Source organism: Arachis ipaensis, chromosome B01 (assembly GCF_000816755.2).
Source record: "Arachis ipaensis cultivar K30076 chromosome B01, Araip1.1, whole genome shotgun sequence".
Lineage (NCBI taxonomy): Eukaryota > Viridiplantae > Streptophyta > Magnoliopsida > Fabales > Fabaceae > Arachis > Arachis ipaensis.
In genome coordinates this window covers 18,106,746-18,115,078 of record NC_029785.2, presented here as the reverse complement: position 1 = coordinate 18,115,078, position 8,333 = coordinate 18,106,746, and the positions used below count along the sequence as shown (strand labels likewise).

Below are 8,333 nucleotides of genomic sequence, written 5' to 3'. Positions count from 1 at the left end.
ATAAAAATAATTTTTTAAGAACCTATTGAAGTATATACTCTTGGTAAGAAAAAAGGGTAACAAAAAATCGACATGGTAACCGAGAACATTCTTAAGATTTTGCAAGTTTTTTGTTTTTTAATATTTTTGCTCAATATTTCTATTGGTTAATTAAAAGACTTGAGAATTCCCCTTTTTTGCTGGAGTCTGCAAGTACCGATCATCCGAACAATTTAGGTAGAGTTGGCCAATTTTTTTTTTTATTTTCAATAAATCATTGATTAATAATTAAAACAGTGTCTAGTGCAAACATGTTAATTCATTTATTTATCTAAGCCTATAATCACAATCCATGAATTTTGTACAGCTCACTAAGACTTATGATTTCAATCAATGAATTTATCTGGCATGCATTTTTATTTTTGGATCAGTCTTTTTTTTCTAAGGTATCCCAATACTATAAATTAAGAATTAATTAATCGCGAATTAGAATTTTATTTAAGGGTTTGTTATTAAGCAATAGACATAGGAGATAGTCTTAAATCTTTTTTTTTTCACAATATTTTTTAAGTTGACAGACCAATTATTAATCCATCGCGGATATAGATTTCATTTAAGGGTCTGTCGCTAACTAATGAGTTACTACATACATAAAATGAAATTTGAATTCTCAACGCTTGCTTAAGTGGATGAATGAATCGATCACTCAACCAACCCAAATTAGTTGATAGTCTTAAGTTTTTTGTTTTTTGTAATATGATAGTCTTAAGTCTTAACCTGCAAAATTTGGCAAAAACAAGTGGGTTAAGGCCCAAACTTTCGCAAAAGTTTTTTACTTCATCCAAATGAATTGTAACATGTAATTTACAAAAAGAGAGATTTCAAAAACATAAACAGAAAAGGGATTTTACCAAAAACGATAAAGAAAAGGGGTTAACCACTTAACCTTCCTAGTATATCGGTGGGTTGGCCCACATACTACCTTTATTGCTCCTCTTTTCCATTTTCTTTTATAATTTTTGGTGTGACACTGGCTCCCATTTTGATAAGCGTTTTTTTTTGTCGCCTTCTTTCAGATAAATGTTAACTGAACAATCCTCCGGTTCCTCCAAAAAAGGCAAATAAAAAAATAGCACAAATAATCAATCAGCTCAGGTCAAAAAACAATAATCAGCAAGGTTCTCAAAACCAAATAATAAAATAATAAATAAAATATAAATAAATATATTAAAAATAATTATAATTTAATATAAACTTTAAAATATAATTCAAATACAAACTAAAAAGTCAAATAACAAAAACAATCAACAAAACATAAAATGCCAATATCCAACTGATCCAAGTTTGAGCGCCGGCGATCTAGGAATGCTGTCATCTCCATCGATTTTCGAAGCGCTTCGGTGTTCGATACCGTCCAAGAAGTGCCCTAGAATCCTCTTTACGCAATCCACGTCATATAGTGTTTCGTTGAGGTGAGAGTAGCTGGGAATGAGAAGGTCGTCGAGCATGGCTTCTTTGAGCTGTGATCCTATCTTCTTTTCCAATACGTCTTTGCAATCTTCCGAAGCATTAAGAAATAAACCTTTAATATTTTTCCCTTACTCTGCTGAAAGAGCAATTATTACATCGTTGGCTATAGTCGCCAGAATTTTATTCACAAGAAAATTTCAAAAGATATGTACTTAAAAAGCAAATGACTTTGTCATTCACATTCACACCCTTTGCATTTATTTACACGTATATCAACAGTGAGCTATGTATTTTACAAAAAAGAGAAGAGCCAAAAATTAAAAAGACAGGAAGCTAATGAAAGAAACTAAGACAAAAAGGCCATAGCAGCAGACATTTGATATCTACCACATAGTCTTGTAGGGCAAAGAGATCCACCAGCTTCAAGCAGAAGATCCGCGACACTCGTTGTAGAGCATGCTGCAGCCAGCGAGAGATACGATAAAACTGGCATAGTAGATAAGGAAAACGAAAAGAAAAGCCTCAAAACTTATTAATGCATCTTCAAGTCTTAGCCATAAGTTACATATAACTACATACCATTTCTCCCAGAAAGATTATCATTACAATCCTTTGCTGAATAATCTCAAGTTCTCAACAAACAACATTTAAAATTATTCAAAATTATTCACAATTATTCAACAAACAACAAAATTCAGTAGTTCACACTTTACAGCTTAACGAACAATAATTATTCACATTTATTCAACAAAGTTCACAGTTTAGTTCAGTAACTTCAGTTGAATCAGTTCATACTTCACAGTTCATAGAAAAATAAAAAATCAGTAAATCACATATCACTATATCAGAGTTCACATTTCAGTGACTTCACAGTTCACAGAACTTCATAGAATCAAATAACTATTTAATCATAGTTAATAAAAAAAATTACCTAGACGCTAGAAGAAGCCTTCAACAGAGCATGCAAGAGGGAGACAGAGACACCGAGTGACCAAGACAAGGAGTAGTGATGGAGCGCCTTCGAATGGGACAGTGGTTGTAGAGGAACAGAGCTAGTGTCGGCGGCGGCGTGGCTGCGCGACGGAGTCTTCAACGTTCGCACGGTGGCTGTGCGATGGAAGGGAAGGAAGGTTGTGATGGCTGCTGCGTGATGGAGTGAAAGTGAGAGAACAGACGGTGGCTGGACGAAGGTGAGGGATGACAAGGAGCTCGATGAGATTGAGAGGAGCCTTGCCCTGGACTGAATGTGTGAGAGAGGCATTCTGAAATCTGGATCTAGCACAGGAGGATGGAGTTAGGGCTGAGTGCTTGAGTGAGTGATAATAACTCTAGGCGCAACAGCTTGAAATGGCGACATTTGGTTCTCCATTCAAAAAACCTGTCGAGTCACGGTTCGGTTCAACCGACCGATTTCTGGCTGATTCACCGGTTCAATTACAGTTTTTGAAATTTACGGTTTTGGCATTTGTTCAAGCCGTTTTTCTCAACAATTCACCATTTACCAAACATTTTTTTATAATTGAACTTACATTATTGCCATGAAAAATGATCTAAGTAACAAGATAAAACAATCACTAGGACATAACTATGAGCATTATTGATTTTTGTTATCATTATTCTGAGATACGAAGTAAAATTATTTTGATAAACACGTTCATCAGTAATATCATCATAACTCTCGAAGTCATGTGCGATATCAATACCAAACCAAATACGAGGAGTAGTGGGTCCTAAGCTAAATTTGGGCTAAAGTTTGAAAATCTTAATGCCATTATGCTTTTCAAATCCTCTTAGCCATTATCCCACTGCAATAATTCTTATTAAGAAGAATGCCCATGTTGTGGCAATTCCATCCAAAAGGTAATGAGTTACTCCTACAGCACGTCCCTGTAGAATACTCAAGATTCTAGATTGAGTAGTAGGAGCAACTTTTAATTTATTATGAGCTCAAAACAATGAAAAAAAAAAAGTATCAGGGTGAAAAAAATGAAGAAGGAGTAAAATAGTAAATTCATATTTCATAAATATTTTTTAATGCTTACTATGAATACAAATTTATTTAAAAGATTTAAAATGATTTAGAAACTCAATAGAAAAAAAAAATAAAAATCTAATTATTATTTCATAATTTTTTTATTATCGAAATATATTACTAGATAATTTTAGTTAATATTTATTTGAGTTACAAGTGCACTTTGTGGAGTTTAGCACCTGATGAACTCGTGAACTCACATGCATTGCAACTGTAAATCACTACAACAAATAAGGCTTTTCGCAACGGTCAAAAATCGTTGCCGTAGATTGAAAAACCGTTCCTAAAAATTTAGGCAACGCTTTGGCAACGATTTTTGACCTGTGGTATATGTGGCTGTTACCAATGCTCAAAGGTAACGGTTTTTTACCTAAGGCAACGGTAACAAAAAAATTGTTGCCAAAGCTGCTGGCATAGACAACGGTTTTGAAAGAAAATTTTAAACAACGATTTCGAACCGTTACTCGATAAGCAACGGTTTTAAACCGTTCTCTTTCATAATCAAACTGTTTAAAACCATAATTGGATAGGCAACAGTTTTAAACTGTTGTAGTTTTATTATTCACAAATCCAACGGTTTTAAAACATTACCGTTTGTGTCATTTTTTGGCAACGGTTTTAATACCATTGCCATTTTGTAGTCGTCTAAGACAACGGTTTTAAGGCATTACCGTTGGTGTCATTTTTTGGCAACGGTTTTAATACCATTGCTATTTTGTAATGGTCTTTGACAACGGTTTTAACACCATTGCCTTATGTGACCTTTGACAACGGTTTTTTTGTAATATATAATTCTTTATTTAAAATAGTTTTCTCATGAATGAAATTAGTTCTAATTTTTTTTTAATTTAGTGTTAATAAATAATCTAAACTATTTGAATCAAATTACTAAGATCCACAATCACATTATATCATCATTGCAAGATAACATACACACTAGTCTAGGTCATAACTACTTGTACTTATATCATCACCATTTTTCAAAATACAATAAATATTTTTCTGCTTATACTTTTCAGTTTTCACAATCTAAGCAGGACTAATTAAGTTATGTAGTGTTATCTATATGCTAATTCTCTAAATAATAACTAACTCTAGCACAAATGTTGAAATTGACATGGTTAATATTCTTGTATCTTAACATATTACAAAATCATTCAAGCCAAAATTGATGTTAATAAGGGATGAAACTTTCATGGAAAGAACTATCATGTCAATTTTATACCATGTCCTTCCAAGGAATATAAAAGTCAGATACTGCAACAACCAGATAGAACATTGCACGTGGGCCAATATCCTTCATTGGCTTTAAAATTATTTGCAACATCTACAAAATAAAAAACATATTTATCAATGATCAATTTGTGCCAAGATATATAATTATTAAGCACTTATAGTTAAGCTACAAAATAACAAGTGACTCTAGCAATCTGATGAACCCATGGAAATGAAAAATAAACAAATAAACAAATTATTGCTGGCAAACACCAAGATAGGAAGAAACTATATACACCACATAACAGATTGTGCTACATTTTTACATGAAATTAATAAAAAGAAATTACAGTGGAGTGAAGCTAACCTGAAGATACTCAAATATAGTGCTGAAAGGAAGCTTTAACAGGAGACTACTATCCACACTGCCTGCAATAGTATGATATCGTAGTAAGGCTATACTTATTAACAAAGACAAAATGGAATTATATGGAAAAAAAAAGACAATGAAATGAAAAAATCGCATCTTAGCTACAGATCATACAGCATGATGATCCACAATAGCGGTCTTCACTGCTTTAGAATAAGCCTCATGGACTAAAGTATATAACAGCATTTAGCAAAATGCAGAAAATCCATATGTTTGAATAAAACAGTAAAATAAAAAGAAATGAAGTGGGCATGCAAAATAACACCATTACAAAATATCCAATTAAGTATCATTTTGAATGGTCTTCATCTAAAGACAAGATTAAAAAGCAAAGAAAATTGCATTATATGATGGAATTTTGTCAGTCTTTAGTAAACCAAGATAAAAATTAAGAATCTTCTACAGGAAGAAGAGGGAAAAGAATCTTACAAGGCACTTAACATCATTGTTTCATACAACTAACGACCTACATGATCAAGTCTTTTATTTCAGTTTATCACAATTTTTAGTGCAAATTCTAATGTGAATATCACTTATATAACTTTTACAAGCAACAAGTTTTAGAAACCAACAAGCTTAGCATCTTTCAGCTTATATAACTTTTACTACAAAACTTCAATTAGGCTACAGTTTGGTTTGGAGACTCCTAACTTATCAAGCAACAAGTGTGTCTTGGTTGCAACCCAATTGCTATTCAATGCTAAGAGTTACAAGCATTGGAAGCTGATGCATAACTTGTTGAAAACTGATTCTTTCCTGCCTTAATCATTAACTTTTCAAAAATTCACAACTCCTAAAATTCTGAAGTTTTAGAGCAATTAACCAAGTCAATCAAATTTTAAAATAAAATTGGTTTTGCTCCAGAACTTAGCTCATAGGAATCGCAGCAAGACAAACAAATTGTTGCCCTGTTTGAGCTCTTCTGTTGCAGGACAGATTTAATAACTTAACTTTAAAAATTTTCCATAAATTTTCTATTTAATGAAAAGTCCTCAAATTTTCCAGTCCAGCTCCGCATATTCCCAAGTTTAATCCAGACTTGGTCCCACGCAATTTCAATAATCACAGAATTAGTTATAGCTTTTCAAAGTTTCTGAGTTTGTTTAAAAGTAATGCAGAAAATCAGATTTTGCGATTTAACCTTGAAAAATCATAACCAATTCTCTAGTTAATTAAAACTTCTCAAAATTGAATCCCAACAACAACTTTAATCATAGTTGCCTTTACTCTCATATCATTTCGATTATTGTTGAATAAATAATTTACTTCCAAAGTTGTCTTTTAATTTCAAAAATCAGATTTTCAGCAATTGGTTCAACATTTCAAGATTCAGTCTTCCAATTATTCCTTAAACCCAGTTTCAATTAATCACCAACTAAGTCCGTTACAGTAAACTAGCTCAATAGCAACAATTTCAATTTGATCCATCAAAATGCAGAAATCACAATAATCTCTCATCAAACAATTCATAATTCAATTTCACAAAATTAACAAATTCAATCAAAGTCCCAATCAAAATCTCAATCATTCCAATCATAATTTCAGCCACAATTCAATATTCATATAATTAATCAATTACTCACAGCTATTAAACCTATTTGCAGTTATTCAATAAATCTTGTAGGCATTCTTAAATTAAAATCGTTTAAGTTAAACCCCATACCTCGATGAATCAATCGCATAATTTAACGCAAAAAGCCTCTTTATCCCCAACTTGTGGCAGCAGCAGCGATAATTCCAAGTTTCCAACCTAACCGGGACAGAGACAGCAGCACTAACTATGATCACACTCGCAGCAACTATTTCGACATTTCTGGCAGAACATAACAATGCTAAAAAAAGACATTGGCTACTGTAATTAAAATTAGAATATAACAGGGAAACAAAATGCTAAATAGAACAAGAGTGGAAGCGTTAAAGGGTTACAAACAGGAGGTTCGGTGTTAGAACGAAGGGGATGGCGCAGCAGCTTGTCTTCTCCAGTGACAAGCTTCGGCTATGACGATTCCAAAAATGCAATAGAGCCAGGAACATCAGAAACAAATACAGGATTGTTACAAAGTAAATAGGGTTCAGAGATAGTGGTTCTGGTAACTAGGACACGACTGACTTACCATGAACGACGACAGCAACCAAGATTTCTGGCAACAGCAGCGGCAGAGGAATGACTCCTCCTCTGCTGCGTCACTCTCTCATGTGCATCTGTTTCTCCCTTTCTGCGACCACATCGACGGCGACCTCATCTCCCTATTCACCCCCCCTAGCGGCGGCTCTCTCAATGGCAGCAGCAGCAAATCCTGATGGCAACGGGAATAAGGTGCGACAGTGATGAAGGCTCGACGAAGGCAGTGAGGCGCGATGGTGCAGGTCAGCATCTTCTCTTCGCGTCTCACCCTCAGCGAACGACAACGGTGACGGGGCGTGGCTCGACGGCGGCTCCTCCCTCTCCTTCGTGGGTCATGTTCGTCTCTCCCTTTCTTCTCTGCGACGGCAGCTCACCAGCAGCACCAAGCTCCATGGCGCTGTTCCTTCCCCTCTCTTCTTCTCCCTCGTCCTCTGTCTCCCTTTCCTTCTTTCTTCTTTTCTGTCTCCCCCTCAAGCTTCCAGTTTCCTTTCTTTCTTTCCCTTTCTTCTGCTCTGTGTGCATGCGTTTTTCATTAGGTTATGGTTAGGGATTTGTAAAATTAGGGATTTATTAGGGAATTTAGAGTTAGGGTAAAATTCATATGAGTAATATAATAATTTTATAAAATATTTGAGATAGAATAATAATTTAAGATTCAAATATAATACTATAAAGATTACTTTTAAAATGCATAAGATTTTATCTATCAATTTATTAATAAGCTCAAATAATTATTTCTAATTTAAATTATAAAGTAAACATACTAATCATGTAACACCCTACTATACTTAATCTTATGCTTAAGTCATAAGACTGAGATAGTAAGGTATTACGACCTCTAAAAATAGTAATATATATATAATAATAGAGAAAAGATACTTAACTAGGAGCCTTGAAAAATGGGTAAAACAAAAATCGCAAAACAAAAAGCGCAACGCTCAGGAAAGGATTACTTGCGTGCTAAGAAACCTAATAGGAACATGATAAAGTTAAGCAAAAGAATAAAGGAAAGCCAAGGAAACAGCATAACTAGCCCCTGACTTAGCCTGCGAAGCTAAGGCTGGCCAGAGGATATATATATA

General features: G+C 33.9%; 2 long non-coding RNA genes across 3 annotated transcripts; both read right to left on the bottom strand.

Moving 5' to 3' along the window:
• On the bottom strand, positions 4,365-6,869 carry LOC107616996. 2 transcript variants are annotated; one of them, XR_002359047.1, is made up of 3 exons: positions 6,790-6,869; positions 5,064-5,125; positions 4,365-4,808 (listed from the first exon to the last, which is right to left on the bottom strand). It is a non-coding gene; the product is annotated as an uncharacterized LOC107616996 (long non-coding RNA). The 2 variants fall into 2 exon arrangements; XR_001614748.2 differs by lacking the exon at positions 6,790-6,869 and having other exon boundaries at positions 5,064-5,229.
• LOC110270050 lies at positions 6,997-7,718 on the bottom strand. The gene is made up of 2 exons (XR_002359052.1): positions 7,241-7,718; positions 6,997-7,122 (listed from the first exon to the last, which is right to left on the bottom strand). It is a non-coding gene; the product is annotated as an uncharacterized LOC110270050 (long non-coding RNA).